The sequence below is a fragment of the Somniosus microcephalus genome, chromosome 24 (genome assembly GCF_052327205.1).
Source record: "Somniosus microcephalus isolate GS21.2 chromosome 24, FLI_Smic_1.0, whole genome shotgun sequence".
NCBI lineage: Eukaryota > Metazoa > Chordata > Chondrichthyes > Squaliformes > Somniosidae > Somniosus > Somniosus microcephalus.
Window position 1 is genome coordinate 41,131,347 of NC_141010.1, and position 20,991 is coordinate 41,152,337.

Sequence of the window (20,991 nt, forward strand, 5' to 3'; positions counted from 1 at the left end):
GCATGCTAACTAGCCTGCTGGGTTGTGCTTGAGCTGATTACAGAATTGGATTAGCAGGAGTCAAAGGAATGTACAGTGCCCACCTGTCCTCTCAACCAGAGCATGTGCCACAGGATTAAACCGTGCCATATTGATGAATGTGTATATGTGCTTAGGCGTGCGTTCGATTAGCTAGATTCCCTTATGATCTAAGAATTGTACTTGAAGTCTCTGTACAATACTTCCAATCACTGTTTTTTGCATAGTGAATGCACACTGGATTCTGAGACATTTCTTTTGACCAGCCGACATAATCATTGCTGGTGTGTCTGTGTGCCTGTATTTATAAAAATAAAAAAAACAACTCACGGAGAATGGGCGAGGGAGGGGCTTTCTTGAGTGTTTGTGAGATCACCTAATACGTGTACAAAGCTCTGAAATAGTGGTCGAATGTTTAGGAGCTAGACACTTGTATCATTAACTCCATGATTAGCTGATAAGTGGTGTGCTTTTTTTTTAAAAAGGATAAAATGGCAATTCTATTAATCATCCTTTTCATCCAACTAAAAATAGAATGCACTGGCTTTGTTGGGATCTTGATCATCTGACACCTTCCAGAGCTTTTATACCTATGAAGCTCAAATAGGTTGTTGACTTGATTTGTTTGCGATCCTGAGTGCAACCATTTTCCGATAATGTCGCTCTGCTGTTTCATAGCGCACCCTACAATTCATATAGAGCCGTATGTATTAACTGAGGCTTACAATAGGCTTTTTCAACAACATATCTCTTAATTATATACTAGCATAATTCCAGCCACATTGCTCACTTTTCACGTTTTGTATTTTTCTGCTTCAGTCACTGAAGGGAGGAGTTTCTCAGTTGCATTGCAAGATAGCAGTTTGTACTTGACTGAGTCCCACTGATAACTGATTTGGGGAAGGTTAGGAATGGAAGCCCACAACTGACCCATCATCTGTCTTGTTTCCTTCCACTGATGCTGAGTGGATATGTTCCAAAGGGATGCCACTACCTTAAGTCTTTTACTCCTCCCTGCATTGAAACAGAGGTTCATGGCAATGTTTCTGATTCTAAATAACAACAGAGAATGCTGGAAAAACTCAGCAGGTCAGGCAACATCCGTGGAGAGAAATTTGAATTGACGTTTCGGGTCGAACCCTTCTTCAAAACTGGAAAGAAAATAACATAGATCGAAGGCAGGGCTGCGATCGGACAAAAGAAGTAAGAGACAATAAAAGGTATTCAAAGCTAGACGAGATGGTAATAGGCTGAGATTAGGTGTGAAGTGTACTGGCAGGGCAAGAGATAGCTGCCAGGTGTGAGAGAGAAACAAAAGGAAAGGGGGGGAGGAACAAGGAGTGGAAAAATTACAAGAAAAAATGTAATGGGGGCCGAGGTTATGATCTGAAATTGTTGAACTCGATAGCGAGTCCGGAAGGCTGCAGAGTGCCGAGTCCGGAAGGCTGCAGAGTGCCGAGTCCGGAAGGCTGCAGAGTGCCTAATCGGAAGACGAGGTGCTGTTCTATCTCTGTCTTATGATGTCAAACCTGTTGAACTTCTTGTCTTTCAATCTACAGGCTTTATAAAAAAAAAAAAAAAAAGAATTGTTCATAGGCAGTGCTGGCAAGGCCACATTTATTGCCCATCCCTAGTTGCTCTGTGAGGCGGTAGTGGACTGCCCTCTTGAACTGCTGCAGTCCTTGTGGTAGGAGCAATTGTCGGACATTCCAGAATTTTAACCCAGTGTCATTGAAGAAATGCCAATTCATGTCCAGGAAAGGGTAATGTGACCGGGTGGAGGGGAACTCTAAGGTGATGGTATTTACCGAGGTTCTGAGGCCATTTGCAGCCTAACTGAGATCACCTAACCAAGTGGATTCCGAGAATCAAACCCAAGGCCTCATTTGTATAGCTTAGTGGGTCATTATCTTTACTCACTAAGCTGTTGAGAGAGCCAGGAATTAAGGATGGGAATATGGGTTGGAATATTTAAGGTTAAAATTATTGTGGAGTTGCTGAGCCAAAGTCCACTCTGTTACTTGAAAAGTCCAATCTGTGTGATCCAATAACCAGGAGAAGGGATATGAATGTAAGGGTAAAGTGTTAAACAGCCTACAGTATGTCCATTGTCTTGGTCAGCAGTTCCATTAGGATTTTGAAGAGCTAAGTGCTAGTACTTGTGGTCTCTCCAAAGTTAATTACAATGCGCTAGAAGCTAAGTAAGTTGCTTAACTTGATACAAGCTTTGTCTTTAATCCTGTCTGGTTGGGTTGGAATTTGGCATTGTTGAGCATTGCACAATTACTCATTGTGCTTCTCACCATAAAGATCAGGGAAATTCCTGGCTTCTGTGCTGAGTTAACCGTTCCTTGTCGAGAGTGGTTGTGGTGTATTACAATTGGTTTTCATGTCCTCTGGCTGGAGGGTTGATTGACTCCGCTCCTGCTCTGGACCCTATTAGATGGTGCATCTGTGTGGGTGCTGATGAGGACTTGTGCTCAGCTTTGATTCCCTCCATGGTTTAAGAGCCTAGCAATACTTACAGTAGAGTCTTGCATATGTAGGAAGATTACTTGGGTAAGGCACTTGAGGACTGACCACATTCATGTACCTGCTCCTCAACATGCGACACTGCCTCCAGGGAGTAAATAGAAGGGAAAAAATTCAGGATTACAGCTTGGATCTACGTAACGTTGAGATTAAAAACGCAATTTGACTTATTCAGTGTTTGGACTTGTGTTGAATAAAGATTTTGGATTAGTGTTGAGAGCTATAATCTCATTTAGGGCTGGGATCTAAATCTTAAATCAGAACACCAAGATCAGTTAGTTTTAGCAATTTTGACATACATACTCAATTTCAATTTCGGAAATGGATCTAATGTTAAATTTATAGGGCCAAATATTGCGGCTGGTGGCGTACCTCGAGTACACTGCCGACCTGTGGAAAGGAATACACACCTACCTGATGGCGGCCCGCCTGCGAAAACTTGCAGTCTGACGCTGTGAGTAGGAGGGCAGCGTAATGGCCCACGGATCCCAGGGATGCAGCCTGTGCGGAAGCGTACTTGGGATCACGTGGGCCTGGTCCTCCAATCATCAAACAGAATTAGATTTTACATCATTTCAGAAGGGAATCCCATAATCCGATTTAATGGAATCCTGTAATCAGATTTAATTACAATTTACAGGATTGGAATTTAATTTCTAATTAGCTTCTTTCCATCAACTTCACAATTTAATTTTGCTGATAATTATCGACATCATTAAAACTCTAATTTACAGAAACAAGAAAAACTTATTTGATACAGCTCAGCTATATGATTTCCGAGATGAACAGGTTTAAAACATGCCTAAGGTATCCCCTTACGCTGATGCAAACAGACCCTGTGTCTGTTTCCATCAACCATAACCTTTCTGTACGCAACTACTGGGCAATTGGTGGGCAAATTGCTCAACTCTGCGCCAGCAATTGCTTTTTCTTGGGCCGTGCGGATGGCCTGTCAGTGCATACGTTGACTGACTGCTGGTTTGGGATTTAGCGCATGCGTTGTGGATTTCAAAGGAGGTATGACTGCGTACTCTGGGAGTACATCGGCATACCCACCGCAAAATCGGGCCATAGTGTATTTGTCATTGAGTTTTGTCTTTAACCCGGTTAGCTCCAGGGATTGTCTATCTCCTTTATGTTGCAGCTCCTGAGGGTAGCTGGTATGAGAGAGGTTTCATCAGAGATTATTAGCCAGACCTCTAGTCTTTGTTTAGTGGCATGGGACCTTTAAGGGACAACACTGATGTGCCCAAGGGTTGATATCTTATTAAAGGGATGCTGCCTCCCTCAGTATAGTGCCCTCTAGCACGTCAGTAGGATATTGTTCACAGTTCTATCTAGATTGGGGTGTCTAACATTTCTGTTTTTGTGCGCTGCATTGGTGCGCACCATGGAGCATTGGGGACCGTGTAGAAAATTTAAATCGTGGTTCCCACTAATTTGCACGTATCTCAAAATTGCTGAGGGGTGGCCTAATAGAGGTCTTTAAAATTATGAATGGTTTTGATAGTGGATACAGAGAGAATGTTTCCACTTGTGGAGAAGAGCAAAACTGGAGGCCATCAATATAAGATAGTCACCAAGAAATCCAATAGGGAATTCAGAAGAAACTTCTTTACCCAAAGAGTGGTGAGAATGTGGAACTCGCTACCACAGGGAGTGGTTGAAGCGAATGGTATGGATGCACTTAAGGGGAGGCTAGAGAAGCATATGAGGTAGAAGGGAATAGAGGGTTATGCTGATAGATTTAGATGAGGAAAGACGGGAGGAGGCTCGTTTGGAGCATAAACGCTGGCATGGACTAGTTGGGCCGAATGGCCTGTTTCTGTGCCGTATATCCTATGTAACCAGTGAGACAGCAGCACTAAGCAAAGCCCCTTCCCAATCCTCCAGGCCTGTAAAATTCAAGCAAGATAAATCAGCAAGTAAGAATGGTAAGCACAAGTAGGACTGAGTTGCCTGGGTTTTGAGGGCCTGATTGCCAGGTTTAGTTCTACAGGTGCTGATGGCGCTTTGGTACCTCACCAAGTGGCTCGTCTTCACGTGAGGTTGGATAGTGAGTGCCAATGGACTATTTGCCAGTGGAAATGACGCAGCTGAGTGTTTTTGTTTTTCTCTCTCCCTGGTCTCTGACCCCCAAGGTTAATTGTGTGCTCCAGCACCTTCCAGGCGTATGTTGGCTAGCTTGGCACAGATAGCAATTGAGCTTGAGACTTTCCGTGCCTGGATAGCTCCGTACTACACGGCTGAGCATTTCCACAATGAGCCATCTAGGCGTCAAGGGCAGAAACCGAGTTGGAGGAAATCTAGTAAGGATATAAACTTGAAATTCTTCAGTGCAATATTCAGACAACCTTGACTTTAGGCTGCTTTTAAGGCTTCTGAATGATTCAAATGATCTGGGTGAGGGTTAACCTTTTCTGTCAGCAGTACAATATATGATGAAATACAGAAGTTTTTCCAAATGAAGTGAATCTTTAGGCTGAACATTTAACCAAGCCTTTCCCCCCCCCCCCCCCCATTCTGATTGATTTTCAAATCGAACTCTAATTCTTCATGTGAGTGTTTAAAAATCTGTTCAATGTATTTTGATGTCTTGTCCCCCCACATTACAACAGTGACTCCAATTCAAAAGTATTTCATTGGCTGTAAAGTGCTTTGAGACGTCCGGTGGTCGTGAAAGGCGCTATATAAATGCAAGTCATTGTCGTCTTATTGTTGCAGTGATTTTTTTTGTGTTCTCTATCTGACTAACTGGCAGCATTATTCAGGGAAACACTAATTGGGAAAGGAGAATCAATAACTTGCATTTATATAGCGCCTTTAATGGAGTAAAACATCCCAAGGTGCTTCACAGGAGCAATACCAAGCCAAATAGAGACATTAGGACAGGTCACCAAAAGCTTGGTCAAAGAGGTAGTCTTTAAGAGTCTTGGAGGAGGAGAGAAAGGTAGAGGTGCGGAGAGGCTTAGGGAGGGAATTCCAGAGCTTGGGGGCTAGGCAGCTGAAGGCACGGTGCTAATGTAATAAGGCATGAATTCAGGATTTGGTTTTAAGCGGGTGGATTGAAGTGTGCCACAAAGTGCTCGAGGCTTGTGCCTGCAGCCTCCGTGTGAGGAGTTCCTTGTATTGGCTCTGCTACCGTGGTGAAGTGGAAATTGGAGTCCAGAAGTTACCTCACGTACAAGGAGGGAAGCTCTGACTTCGTGGCAAGCTTCACACTGAACCAAGCTGATGGGTAGTAAGGTTAATTCTGCTTGTAATCTTCTCCTTGACATCGCTTCTTCAAATTCAAAGACTCCTCTCCAAAATGAAATAGGACTTAACTCTCAAATCTTTCTTTGTCGCTTCCCCCCCCCCCCCCCCCCCCCCCCAAAATCATCATCATCTTCCCCACCCATGCTTGTGTCCTATTCCAGTGTCCACATGTGTTACTTCCAGCAGGGCTAATTGGATATCAAGTCAGGAATAGGAACCCCCGAGTAATTTTTCTTCCCCTCCCTCAACAACCTTCCTCCCCCTACTCCCACCTGCGCAGGCCCAAGGACACTGAGACCAATTGCAGTGCATCAAGTGCTGAGATCAGCCAACTCCGCACAGACAAGGAATGGAAGATGCTCCTGGTCTGTGGCACAGTCATGTACCATGCAGAACATCTACCTACTGAATCATCCAGGGCACTATAGCTTTGATGTAATAAATGGTAGGCACCATGTTGGCCATTCATAGTCAGAGTAGTTTTCACTGGTTAGTACCTGTAATTTTTAAGTGTCCCTGTTTTATAGTTTTGTGTCTTGATTTTATTACCTTTTTATTTAAATCCCACCGTGGCCTCTCGCCCTCTAACTTCCTCCAATCTATAACCCTTTTCCTAAACTATCCATTCCTCTGACTCTGGCCTCAATTGCATCTTCCTGACCCACCATTGATTACCATGTCTTCATCCACCTAGGTCCCACTCTCTGGAATTCCTCCTTAAATCCCCCTGTCGCTTTTTGCAGTTCGGTATCTGTTCCCTTTGGGACGTTTTTCCAACATTAAAGGCGCTGTATAAATGCACGTTGTTTACTTAAGGATGTCGAGGTGTGAATGAGAAGTGAAACTATGACACTGCTCTAAAGAGCGTGGGGAGAACCGATTTCTTTAAAAGCTCGGACTGGAACTGCAGAAATAAAGTGACTTCATTATGATAACTATTTACTGATGATGTAATTCAGTTTGAGTATAGACAATCACTGTTTGGGTTTAAATTTATGGAGCTGACCTTTAGTTAATGATGTTGGGGGCTGAGTGTCTCAGCTATTTTTGTAGTGTTGGATGCAAGCATTTTTCAGACTGTTGGAACAAACCTCTCTTGCATGGTAATCCCTGGGATATTTTCACCGAGACTAACCAAGAGGCGACATTGTCTTTTTAGTCCATCATCCAGCAACTAATATACTGAGGTAATTGTGGTTACAAACTGGCGCTTCCCCTTTCCCTGGTGACTGACTTTTTATTACCAATATACTGTAGTTAGTTGTTGTATTATTCAGAGTCTGGATAGACTGTACTATAGTAGTAATGAAAAGAAATGGGAGAGGTGTTTGTTGCCACAATGCCACGCAGCCATGGCTCTGGTGTAAAGAAGAAAATGTTTTTCTATTTCTGTCCCAGCACTTTGAGCGTGTTCAATGTTAGAGGCTTGTTAAGCAACTGTTATGGTTCAGACTTTTCCCCAACACCTTTGTCTTGTGTTCATGGCTCAGAAGCAGTTTCCATAAGCAGACTGGGTATCTTTTCAACCAAGCTCTCTGTCGATGGAACATAATTTGTTTAGTTTAGTCTGCTTGGGTTTAGCAATTAACTCCTAATTATAGTATTGATCACTGGAGATCATGCGGGTGACCACCACATCCTCCTACCTTTTTAGAAAAGGGGAAAATGACATCCCAACAGACCAACGTGTAGAGGGTGAAACTACTTGGAACAGATTTATTTACAGGTTAATTTTTGCACAGAAGCTTGTGCGAGGGTAAAACTACTTGAACAGATTTATTTACAGGTTAATTATATACAGAAGCCTATGCTGTACTATTCTATCATATGCCAAATGATGAGGCAAAACATTGTACTGCATTCAATCAGTCCATATGGGGTTAAAAAACCCTTTTTTATGACATGTTTTTACAAGAAATAATCAGTTTGTCTCTTCGTAGACCTTCCGGATGTGATGTATGTGGATGATGCTGAATCTCGGTTCATCCACGGGGTTTGGATCTCCTGAGCTCTGACTGCTCTGCTTTAGTTCTGTGATTTCTGCTACTGGATGCCTTTCGGGTTAGAAATATTTCCTTAACCTAAACAGACTGGGAGCTTGACCGAGATCTCATGCTGAGCTTTTAATGTTTAAATGCTCATCTCTTCCCCTATATCCATTTCCCTTAACGGTTCGACAATTGGAGAGATTAAATTAGTCTGTTCCATAGTCTGTTAATGGTTTTTATATGAAAACATTTCTAATAGACTGTCCTAGCCACCCAATAACTTTGTCTTAATTAGATCCTGACCAAAGACAATGAAACAAAGAAAACCTATTTAGGATATACATTTCCTATTGAATATGCTGTTAAAGTCTGATTGTACAAACTGATTATCTGTGTTGGTCACCATCGTCACAGAAGAATGGGGTGTCTCTTGAGACACATCTGACTTAAACCAATCTTTAAATGATTGATCCAAGATATCTAACATTATATAAGATAAATTTTAGAGAAGATATATGTCATGCAGCATCCATCAGGATTATTCACAAGATCCATTCCTAGAAAGCGACGCTTGTAACTAGTAACCCCATGTTGGAGGGATTTGGCATATTACTATTCACAGCATCCATTGCATAGCTTGGTTCCTGAATACACGAGCCTGACGCAGGGAGTTCTAATGTCCTGGCCAACCCTCCACTAACCCAGATTAACTGGTTCATTCATCTCGTTGCTGATTGGGGTACATCACTCCCGTAGAATGGATGATGTGTTTGCTAATATATTAATAGGCACTGCACTTCAAGAACTAATTCACAGCGTGAGGTGCTTTCAGATGTTTCAATGAAGTAATACGGTGCTATATTAATGCAGATTTTTAAATTTACAGTTGCTGTTTACTCCAGTTTTAATACTTGAGGTTAATGGTTCTATATCAGCCCTTTAACTCTTATGATGTGCCATGAAGAAAAATTCAACAGGCGAGCTCCCTGGATCCAAAAAGATGCTTTAAAAAAGATGCGTGGCTTTTTTTTTAACTGTACTTGGTGTGCAGCTAAAAAAATAAGGACCATGTTTCATTGTTGCCTAATATTGTAATTTTAGGAATTTTGTTGATCTGAGGAATTAAGGGGGCATGGCCTTCATGCGTCTCTTCATTGGAAAGGATGTTCAGAGCCTCGGCACTCCATATAGCTAGGACCAGAGGTCTTTCAGTCCCAAGTTGCAGTCTACTGCTGAAAATTCAGTCGTTTCCTGTGGCTGCAAAAGTAGAACTATCCAATAATTTGAATTAAGCGATATAAATAACACGACAACATGGAATTTAGTGCTTAAAAATGATATCAAATAATTTGAATTGAGAAACTTTCTTTAAGAGGAGTAGTCATAGAGTCTTAGGTAAACCCATAATTGTACAGCAGTTATTAAATATAGAATGTGTTCTGTTATTTCTTGTCTGGTAGGGAATTACCAGGGAAAGTTATAACTCATTCTCTTCATTCTACAGTCACCTTCTGGACCAATATACAAATAATATTTTAACACTACCTGCAAGGCAGTTATTTGGTTTACTTGCTGCACAGATCTTTATTGCTTGTGAAACTCAAGCTAAGGAACTTCTGAAATCGATATCAAAGTGAAAATTCTCTGCTTTTCCTTGCCTAGTGATAATAAATAGTTTATATGTGGAAGTTGAATAAATGGAGAAAAATGTTAGCTTAATTTTGGTGTATTCTTTCTCTGTTTAGCCTCAGTACAAAGCTTCTTTGCTGAATGCACTTTAGTGTGTCTCTACCCAGGTGCAGCTTAGAGCTTCAGATTGGGTGTTTTTGCTGCCTCCTCCTGTCCTCCTAGAACTGAAGCAGGTTCAGAATGAGGCCTTCGTAATCATCTGACCAATACAGCCCTGAATGGTACCAGATTCATAAAGGAATGATCTCCGGTGCCTTCCCCTCGGGGATTAGGTTAGGATCAGAGAATGGTAGAAGTTTCAGTACTGAAAGAAGCCATTTGGCCAATGGTCTGTGTGCGGCTCTTAGCTCCACATTGGAACTATTCTAATTCCATTATCCTGCTCTTTCTACGTACCCTTTAACATTTGTCCTCTTCAATGTTTACCTAATTACCTCTTAAATATAATTGACTTCACAGAAAGCGATTTGTATTTTGAGGTTGAGCTACGTTCGAAGAAAACCATACCAGAAGAGATATCTCTGTCTATCTTGTGTATAGCGTCACTTCCTGTAAGTGTAACATTTTCTTTCTGTCATACTTAAACTTCCTATATCTAAGCCTATTTGTTATACTTACCACTGATTGGTTCATTCTTCCTCCTTGATTGATGTCAGCTCTGAGTCTTCCCATAATTAACGCAATTTAAACATGAAACATAGCATAAAACATTTTGTTTTCCACCTCGCCATGAGTAACATTGCAGATGACTTCCTAGTTAATATATTGGAAACTGCATCTGTAAGCACAGACATCACACCTTGTCACGAATTTGCTGTTCTCTACAATGCCAATCGCCTTACGCCTGTGAAAACCTGGCCCCTCTGCCCCAGCTGTCCTCTGCCAAGGCCTTCTGGGATGTAAACTGAGAACTTAAAAGCGTAGTAAGACTTAACATTGGTTTCCAGGCCTTTCTGTGAGCAGGGCGGGCTCCTGTGAATGGCTTTCCAGCACTCCATCAGGAGCATATCAAGTGTATAGTGTGCTTGTATTATAATTGCTGGCATACTTTTTGACAGTTATCGCAGTAAGCACTTTAAATAATTAAGATAACATTCCACCTCCGTGCTGGGAAACCTCTTCTACTATTTCAAGAGGGTATTTCCCTTCACTTTCCTTCACTCTCTCCTGGCTCCACAAATATCAACCGACTCCACCCAACAAACTCAACAGTACCACTTCCAATGGCCCCCTCCAACGGTTCCAGATCCCACCTCCTCCTAATAGTCTCACATCCATGTACCCTCGTCCTTAGTGCTTTCAAAACCCAGCAGCGCATCCACTTCACCCAGAGCCCCACAATCCATCTCCTAGTGGTTCCAGACTATGCAACCCCATCCCCTGATATCTCCATCCCAGTACTTCCATGGCCAGCAGTCCCCTTCCCAAATGCTCCCATACCCTTCGCAGCCATCCAATACCCCAAGATCCCCCTCCCACCATTGCCACAACCCACCATTCACTCTCATAGTCACACACTGTGAACTAACCAGTATCACTACTTCAAATGTCAATATCCCACTGCTCCCATATCCCTGGAATGCTCTCCCGCTCCTCTCCCCTGTACTGCTACATACTTCTTGCCTGGAATATCTTCCAGTATATCTTGCATTTAAAAAAATAATAATGGTAAGCCATAAAGTTGAGTACACGAGCAAGTAAACATTATAAACAATGCTACTGATTTACATTTTCCATGTAAATATGGCCATACTTGTATAACTGGAACCTGAAAGTAGTGTTAATGCTCCCATAATACAACGCAATTTAAACATGAAACATAGCGTAAAACATTGTTTTCCACCTTTCCATGAGTAACATTGCAGATGACTTCCGAGTTAATATATTGGAAACTGCATCTGCAAGCACAGACATCACACCTTGTCACAAAGCTACCTGCAATTTTGCGAGCTGGAGCCTGAGACTGACGAGCAGTATTCCAATTTGCAAAGTTCCCTGACCAAACAATACTTGCCTGAATGAGTGCACCTCCAACAATACTCGAAGCTCGACACCATCCAGGACAAAGCAGTCTGCTTGATTGGCACCCCATCCACCACCTTAAACATTCGCTCCCTCCACCACCGGCGTACCATGGCTGCATCTACAAGATGCACTGCAGCAACTCTCCAAGACTACTTCGACAGCACCTCCCAAACCCGCGAGCTCCACCACCTAGAAGGACAAGGGCAGCAGGCTCATGGGAACACCACCACCTCCAAGTTCCCCTCCAAGTAAAACACCATCCTGACTTGGAAATATATCGCCGATCCTTCATCGTCACTGGGTCGAAATCCTGGAACTCCCTCCCTAACAGCACTGTGGGAGTGCCTTCAGTGCACGGACAGCAACGGTTCAATAAGCCGGTGCTCCACCAGCACCTCTAGGGCATTTGGGGGAGGGCAATAAACGCTGGCTTTGCCAGCAACACCTACATCCCAGAAACAAATTTTTAAAAAAAGAGAAAAGTTGAATGCTGAATAATCGGAAACTCTGTTTACTCAACCGTTGGGCTTTTTGGTGCTAAAGACAAAGCTGCACAATTATAGTGCGAAGTAGTGGCCTTTAAGATCACAAAGTAATAATATCTTGTGCATTATATTGGCATACCACTTCTGCCCCTAAACTGCATATCGCCTGATATACCATGTGCAATGCCATGGGAGATCTTCTAAGAAAAAAGAAAGACTTGCATTTATATAGCACCTTTCACGACCACTGGACATCCCAAAGTGCTTTATAACCAATGAAGTACTTTTGAAGTGTAGTCACTGTTGTAATGTAGGAATCGCAGTAGCCAACTTGCGCACAGCAAGCTCCCACAAACAGCATTGTGATAATGACCAAATAATCTGCTTTTAGTGATGTTGATTGAGGGATAAATATTGGTCAGAACACTGGGGATAATTCCCCTGCTCTTCTTCAAAATAGTGGCCATGGGATCTTTTACATCCACGTGAGAGCCTCTGTTTAATGTCTCATCCGAATGACGACACCTCCAACAATGCAGCACTCCTCAGCACTGCACTGAGCGTCAGCCTAGATTTCTGTGCTCAAGTCTCTGGAGTCGGACTTGAACCCGTAACCTTTGGACTCGGAGGCAAGGGTGCTCCCAACTGAGCCACGGCTGACACAAGATTTAAAACTCTTGTGTTTAGTACACAGTGGTCACACTTCAAATGGTTAGAAAGTATTAAAAATAGAGAAGGCAATCATTTCATGCTGGCTTCTTTTTGACCTGGAGTTGGAAATTTACCAGCACTTGCCAATCTGCAACAGCACTTGACCTTGGGATTTACAGTAATTAGGCATTAAGGTCTAAAAGGGACAGCGTCGATTAAACACAGCTGAACCTTGGCAGCAGAGTATATTGTACGTTGATATGCAATATTTCTAATAAAATAACATCAGTAGATTGTACATTTTAAATAAAACACTAAACTGGCTCCGGACAGCAGTAATTTGCAAAAGTGCAAACTAATCACCATTGGAGCAATTGGCAAAGTGAAGAATTCACTAGCGTTGGTACTGTGCAGTGACGTGACTCCTCAATACAAAACAGCTTTTACATTTACTATTAATTCGGGGCTTGGAAGCTAATTCCTTGTTTGTACAGTGACCGCTTTAAGCTAGGCTCAGCAATCTAATCCAACAGCGCAGACTGAATGGAGCTAGTCAGTTTGTCCAGATAGGCACACCCACATTCTTTGGACAAATATATGCATATACAATCTTATTAGGGTGCTTTAGATTTTTCTTTCATTATGTGCTCGTATTAGATGATGCATCAAACTCACTGCAATTTAAAATTGTTGAGGATCGAGTCTGGTAATAGGGAAGGCGGATGAGGAAAATGCAATAGCTGGTAGGGAAGAATTTGCTGACCGGCACAGGGATCTTGATGATGCCTCTGCTGCAGGTTTATACTAGCATCATCCCCTTGACACTAGCATGACCCCACAGTCTGAGATGGACCTGGGTTCGGTTGCCAGCAACTTGGAATACATAATTTGACCTGTTTAATAGTGGCAAACAAGTTGAACTTCAGCAAGAGTCTGACCTCAATAGGACGCTATAAATACAGTTTTAAAAAGCTGCAGGATCAGTAGCTGACAGATCACTTGAGCAAATTGGAAACCACTGCAAAGATCGTACAAACCATTAACACTGTGTTGAAATCACGACTCCTTACATGGTCTCTGACTTTTAAATATATTTTTCCCTTGGATCTCAGAACGGTGAAACTCATTTACAGTTCAGACTTTCTCCCAATTCACCTTGTTTATGCTCGTAGCATAATTCATAGGCAGACCCGTGCCACATAAGTTTAGAAACTTACACTGTTGTGTGTCATGAATGAGAGTAATGAGCCACAAGCTTAACAGTTACCATTTTACCAAGATATTTCACGTGGCCCGCGCACCAAGCACTCTTGTCAACTGTGAAAAGCAAAACACACCATGCTGTGTGGCTGAATCATTTAGGCTAAAACGAATGGTCAACTTTTTTTTACAAGATTCTATAATTACAAAGCAGATAATCAGCATTCCAGTGCTTGACTAATGTAGCGCTTTAAGCTGTCTTAATGTATCCCAAATTTTAGAGTCCTTTTCGAAGGCTTATAACTGAGATGCTGATGGATGTAATGTGGGGACTGTCTCACTGTGGCAACATCATGTCATTGATCAGTTTTGCCATTCAGGTAGATTTCAGACTTCTGTTCTTCTGATGGGTTGATTTGTTGTTGACCTGACTTATCAAATAGCTTGGCACCAATACGAGGCTACAAGCTCACATTAAATTATTGTGTGAAAAATATGAGGGCTGCAAATGCAATGAACTTGTAGGTGACTGGTCGCACTCGTTCCTTACCCCCGACCCCAAATAAAAACCATAACTATCTCGGGACAGATTCGTGTGCTGTCACTTTCTTCATACAAAGACCGAGGAATTCTTTTCAGAAGTCGGCTAACCATTCCTTTTTAAATTCACAGTATAATAGTTTATCTAATCTTTTGTATGAAAAATATATAATGCAATGATTTTACAGTTTGTGAAAAGATGGGGCTCTACTTCTTCTCACTATCTTCCATCTACAAGTTTCTAAAACCCAGTCTTGGTGTTATCCTGTGGCAGAACCACTGAATGACTCTGGCTAACTGTATATAATTCTCTTTAACGAGGTTCTAACACCAGCCTAAACCTGTACCATTGTGTTAGGCATTACTGTGTTTTGTATATAGAGTTTGCATGTACGGGGCGTGGCCCCTTTAAGAGCGCGGGAAAACGCGATGACGTCACGTCGCAAACCACGGGACTGCCCAGTCAGTCCTCGTGGCATCTCCGTTGAGTAAAGACCTGTTTAATCGTTCTCTGGTGTCGATCTGTTATTCGTAGGAATTCGGTAATTCCTACATTGGTGACCCCATTTTTGTGAACGTTTTCACAAAAGAAGAGCACAGCATGGAAGCGAACGCCGTTTTGCTAAAGCTACCGCAGTTCTGGGAGCAGCAAGCGCCCTCGTGGTTTATTCAGGTCGAGGCCCAGTTCGCCCTGAGGAACATCGACGCGGATCAGACCAAGTATCTTTACGTGGTCTCCGCACTCGACAGCTCTACCGCCTCTCGGATCGTCAGCCTCCTCGAAAACCCCCCAACGGAGCGCAAGTATGAAACCCTCAAGGCGCGGTTACTGCAGGTTTTCGGGCTCTCAAAATCGGAGCGCGCCCGTCGATTACTCACTATGCCTGGGCTCGGGGGCTCCAAGCCTTCAGAGTTGATGAGCCAAATGCTCACACTCCTGGGCTCAGAACGGGAATGTTTCCTATTCCACGAGATTTTCCTCAGCCAACTGCCTGAACAGGTACAAGCTGCTCTGGCCAGATCTGAAGTTGAAGACTGCGCAACACTCGCTGCGGAGGCTGACACAATTTTCGCTGTAACTCGGCAGTACTGCGCCGCCACGAGGCACCCGTCCCCCCCGCAGACACCGCCCCAGCTCGTCCGCCTGCTGGGCTGTGTTTCTGCCACGCGCAGTTCGGCGCGAAAGCGAAGCGTTGCCGCCCTCCCTGCAGTTTTCCCCCCCAAAAAACCAATGACTGACACTGCGACCACCGAGGAACGGGTCTAACGGGCACCCACGGCCGCAATGGCAATCGGCAATGCGGGAAAATTGCTCTTCATCACCGATACTCTCTCTCCGGTCGTCGTTTTCTGTGCGACACCCAAGCGCAGTGCAGCATTTTACCCGCGTTCGCCCTCTGTGCAGACGGGGAATCACGGCCCCGCCCTTGAAGCGGCCAATGGCGGAACAATTCGGACCTTTGGCAGACGGCGAGTGGAGTTGTGCTTCGGGGGGCAACGTTTTCATTGGGAGTTTGTTATGGCCAAAGTTTCCCAGCCCCCCCTCGGCACGGATTTCCTGTGCACCAACAGCCTCCTGGTCGACGTTAGGAACCGGCGGCTGATCAACGCAGCAACTTTTAATTCTCTTCCGTGTTACAGCAGTAACACTACGTCGCGCACCGTCTCCTGTGCGTTCCCGACTCCTGATGAGTTCGCTCGCCTGCTCAGCGAATTCCCCGACCTGACAAGACCCACGTTCTCCTCCACAGCCACGAAACGTGGTGTGGAACACCACATCACCACCAACGGCCCCCCGGTCTATGCGCGGGCTCGGCGCCAAGCTGGTGGTCGCAAAAGCGGAGTTCACAACCATGGAACGGTTAGGGATTATTCGCCGGTCGACTAGTCCCTGGTCTTCACCCCTCCATATCGTCCCGAAGCATGGCGGCCATGCGGCGACTATCGACGACTAAATGACTCCACCACTCCTGATCGGTACCCGATCCCCCCCCCCATATCCAGGATTTCTCTGCCCATTTGGCAGGGAACACCGTGTTCTCAAAAGTCGACCTCGTCCGGGGCTACCACCAGGTCCCAGTTCATCCACAAGACGTCCAGAAGACCGCAGTCATCACCCCGTTCGGCCTCTTCGAGTTTTTACGGATGCTGTTTGGGTTGGAGAACGCTGCCCAGGCTTTCCAACGCCTGATGGACTCCGTGCTGCGGGACCTCAAGTTCCTCTTTGTCTACCTGGACGATATTCTAATTGCCAGTCCTACTAAGGAAGAACATACCTGTCGCCTACGCACCCTTTTTCGACGCCCGAGCCAACACTGCCTGATTATCACCCGGCCAAGTGTCAGTTTGGCCTGCACCAAATTGACTTCCTGGGGCATCGCATCACCTCAGAGGGAGCGGTTCCTTTACCTTCGAAGGTAGAGGCGGTGACATCCTTTCCACGCCCGCAGAACATAAAGGCCCTGCGGGAATTCCTAGGCATGGTAAACTTTTACCACCGTTTCGTGCCTAAGGCAGCACTACTCATGCAGCCCCTGTACGAGGCCCTCAAGGGCAAGACTGGCAAGAACCCGGTAGACTGGACGGATGACATGGCCCGAGCGTTCGCCGACACCAAAAGTGCCTTAGCCAACGCGACTATGCTGGCGCACCTGCTGCCAGGAGCCACCATCGCCCTCACCACCGACGCGTCGGACTACGCAGTCGGTGCCGTGAACGGGACGTGGCAGCCGTTGACATTCTTCAGCTGTCAACTACGGCAGAACGAGAGAGCATACAGCACATTCGACCGGGAGTTGCTCGCCCTTTTTCTGGCCATCCGCCATTTTCGGTTCCTTCTGGAAGGACGTCCTTTAAGCCGCTTTTGTGGACCATAAGCCGCTGACCTTTGCAATGTCCAAGACCGCCGAACCGTGGTCAGCCCGACAGCAGCGTCAACTGACCTACATATCCGAATTCACGACGGATATACGACACGTGGCTGGTAAAGACAACCTGGTGGCAGACTGCCTCTCCCGCGCAATCGTCAATACGGTTCATTTGGGCTTCGACTACGCCCTCATGGCAGCGGACCAAGCCTCAGACCTGGAAGTCCAAGCTTACCGAACAGCCATCACTGGCCTCCAGTTGGCCGACGTCCAGTTCCATTCGGCAGGTACCACACTGTTGTGCGACGTCTCCGTACAGGATCCTCGCCCTATCGTGCCGGTCGTCTGGTGCCGCAAAGTGTTCGACGCCATACATGGGTTGTCACACCCTGGAATGAAGGCCTCTCAGAAACTGAAGTCAGCGAAATTTGTATGGCATGGCATGCATAAGGATGTTCGCGACTGGGCCAACACCTGCGTGGTCTGCCAAAAGGCCATGGTACAGCGCCACATCAAAGCTCCGTTGGCCGCCTTCACAGTTCTGGAGCGACGTTTTGACCACGTCAACGTGGACCTGGTAGGACCACTCCCACCCTCCCATGGTTTTTCACACATCCCGACCATGGTTGAACGCACCACCAGATGGCCGGAGGCGGTCCCCCTGTCATCCACTACTTCGGCGGACGTGGCCAGGGCGTTCATTTCCTCCTGGATCGCCCATTTCGGAGTACCCGCCGATATTTCGTCAGACAGGGGACCGCAGTTTTCCTCCGAACTCTGGAATGCAGTGGCCCAAGGACTCGGTGTCAAATTACACCGCACCACAGCCTACCACCCACAGGCGAATGGCCTCTGCGAACGCTTCCACCGGTCAATGAAGGCCGCCTTGAGAGCCAGCCTCCAGGACGCTGGATGGGCAGACAAGCTACCGTGGGTCCTTCGCACGGCCCCCAAAGAAGACCGTCACTCTTCATCAGCGGAGCTGGTGTATGGTCAGCAACTGCGGGTCCCAGGGGACTTCCTACCAACATCGACGGAGCCATGGTCCGCGTCTGCCCAGCTTGCTAGTCACCAGGAGGCAGCCAGATGTTTCGCACCGGTGCCCACTTCGCACCATGGGCTGCAGAGGTCACACGTTCCCACGGTGCTTCACAAGGCTGAATACGTCTTTATTCGCCATGATGTGCATAGGGATCCGCTCAAGGCCCCATATACCGGTCCCTTCCACGTGTTGGAAGCGGGGGACAAAACCTTCACGGTAGATGTCGGTGGTAAACCGGACTACATTTCGGTCGACCGCTTAAAGCCAGCACATTTGGACCTCGACCGCCCCGTCGAGACAGCACAACCGCCGAGACGGGGTCGGTCACCCGTCGTCGTTACGGCAGATCAAGTGCGACCGCCCGCCAGACCCCCAGCCGACCAGCAACCTCCGCCTCGAGAGTACAGGAGTCGTTCTCCCCCTCACCGTTTGACTTTGTCTGTTAAAGCGAATTCTGGGGGGGCGCATGTGGCAGAACCACTGAATGATTCTGGCTAACTGTATATAATTCTCTTTAACGATGTTCTAACACCAGCCTAAACCTGTACCATTGTGTTAGGCATTACTGTATTTTGTATATAGAGTTTGCATGTACGGGGCGTGGCCCCTTTAAGAGCGCGGGAAAACGCGGGCAAACGCGATGACGTCACGTCGCAAACCACGGGACTGCCCAGTCAGTCCTCGTGGCATCTCCGTTGAGTAAAGACCTGTTTAATCGTTTTCTGGTGTCGATCTCAGTTATTCGTAGGAATTCGGTAATTCCTACAATCCAACTATTTTTCGATTTATCTCCTCTCTGTTGTTACTCTTGTCAGTCTTGGTGCTTGGTCTTTGCCTGGGTTACTTGGTCATTAAAAAGCCCAGTCCCCCCTCAATCTATGTACAGTATGCTCCCCTTTCTGTGGCTAATGAATTGGATTGTGTTTAAAATGCTGGTCTCATTTCCCGTGTGTGATCGAATGTTTATTTCTAGGTCAGATCTTATCAGTCTGTTGCCGCTATTGTTAATTCTGCAATGCTGATAGAATGCAGACCTGACCTACCATACTATAGGTGTGGAACGCCACACTAACTTGCCTCATGCAATAATATGTTTACCACAGGTAGGGCCGAGTTATTAGCCAGATACTTGTATTTATAAAAAAAAAAAAAAAACCTCCTAAAACCATTCATTGTTGGTTACCATATTGTGCCATTCATTGAATACTTGACATTTCCAGACTGATACCTGGGATGGCAGAAATGACTTATGAAGAGAGATTGGGTCGATTAGGCTTATATTCGCTAGAGTTTAGAAGAATGAGAGGGGATCTCATTTGAAACTTATAAAATTCTAACAGGACTAGACAGACTAGATGCAGGAAGGATGTTCCTGATGGCGGGGGAGTCCGGAACCAGGGGTCACAGTCCTAAATGGCTTACCCCTTATCCTTAGACTGAGATGAGGAGGAATTTCTTCACCCAGAGAGTGGCGAACCTGTGGAATTCTCTACCACAGAAGACAGTTGAGGCCAATTCATTAAATATATTCAAGAAGGAGTTAGATATATTAAGGCTAAAGGGATCAAGGGATATGGAGAGAAGGCAGGGACAGGGTACTGAATTTGGATGATCCGCCATGATCGCATTGAATGGCGGAGCAGGCTCGAGGGGCCGAATGGCCTACTCCTGCTCCTATCTTCTATGTTTCTGTGTTTAAAATACTGATTTTGATTTCCTATGGTGTCCTGATTTACATAATGGGTGTGGTTTTGGGGTGAGCAGTAGAAGCTTAGACAAGCGGCCTAGGTATCTGGGCTTTTGCATATTACACTAGTGCACAGAAATGTTTTTGCTCTGTTTGTTTTATATAGTCTTTTGAGAACATTCTTAATATGATCAGCTGAGCTTCCCTTCTGGCTCAGTTTGTAAATGTGATAAATGCTGTCCACTATGATACTGAGCCATACAGATGAGGAAGATTGCAGCTTCAGACCAGATTGAGGGGCAGTGTGGGAGTACTTCAGTTGACCTCATCACCCGTATTGATGGAGAATGGGTTCCAAAATGTGGAGCTACCTGGGCCCAGGATCAGCTTTAGCAGCTCAATCATATAGATGTTTCTCTAACTAAATCAGTGGAGAAGCAATGGCGCATAGCTGACATACCAGATTGAGGAAACCTGGACAGTACCAAGCTTAAGTTTAGAATTAGAATCCAAGAGCAGCAAGGATGCAGATTCCCTACGGAGGTGACTGGCAGCCTGGCACACAAACCTATGACATCCAAGTGGGTCTCTCCAGTGTGATCTCCAAGGCTGGTTTCAGGTAGACATTCATTGAACTATAGAATCATGCAGCACAGAGCTTGGAGAACGCAAACGGAGTGGATCGTAAACAGAGTGGAAGAATTTGGTGAGAGCAGGAATTCGGTGCAGAGGAGGAAGACGGTTGAGACATCTAACTGAAAAGGAGGAGTTGAGCCACAGAACCCAAGGACTCCAAATTAATAGGCATGAGAGCGGACCTGCGGGAGAGTGAGGGGAGCGGCCACAGATAAAGGTAGGCCCCAAAGCCCGGAGGGAGCGCGAGCGTCAGGGAGTGAGTTTAAAAACCTAAAGTGACGTCGGCACAAGGGAAGGAGCTGATTGGTGGTGTTTTTTTTTTAAGTCTTGAGATTATTTTAAGTTAGTTAATGGTCTATTAAGTAGAGGCATG

The 20,991-nt window shown here is 45.4% G+C and overlaps 1 protein-coding gene across 4 annotated transcripts in view; it reads left to right on the forward strand.

The window, feature by feature from the left end:
- Nucleotides 1-20,991, forward strand: part of LOC147101268 (F-box/LRR-repeat protein 20) — a 138,487-nt gene that overhangs the window by 24,730 nt on the left and 92,766 nt on the right. The window contains exon 2 of one of the 4 annotated variants that reach the window (XM_085966561.1): nucleotides 9,945-10,036. The exons of the other annotated variants lie outside the window; for them this stretch is intronic. The gene's annotated coding sequence lies outside the window, so the exon portion shown is untranslated. The remainder of the gene's footprint in view (nucleotides 1-9,944; nucleotides 10,037-20,991) is intronic. 4 annotated transcript variants of the gene reach the window in all.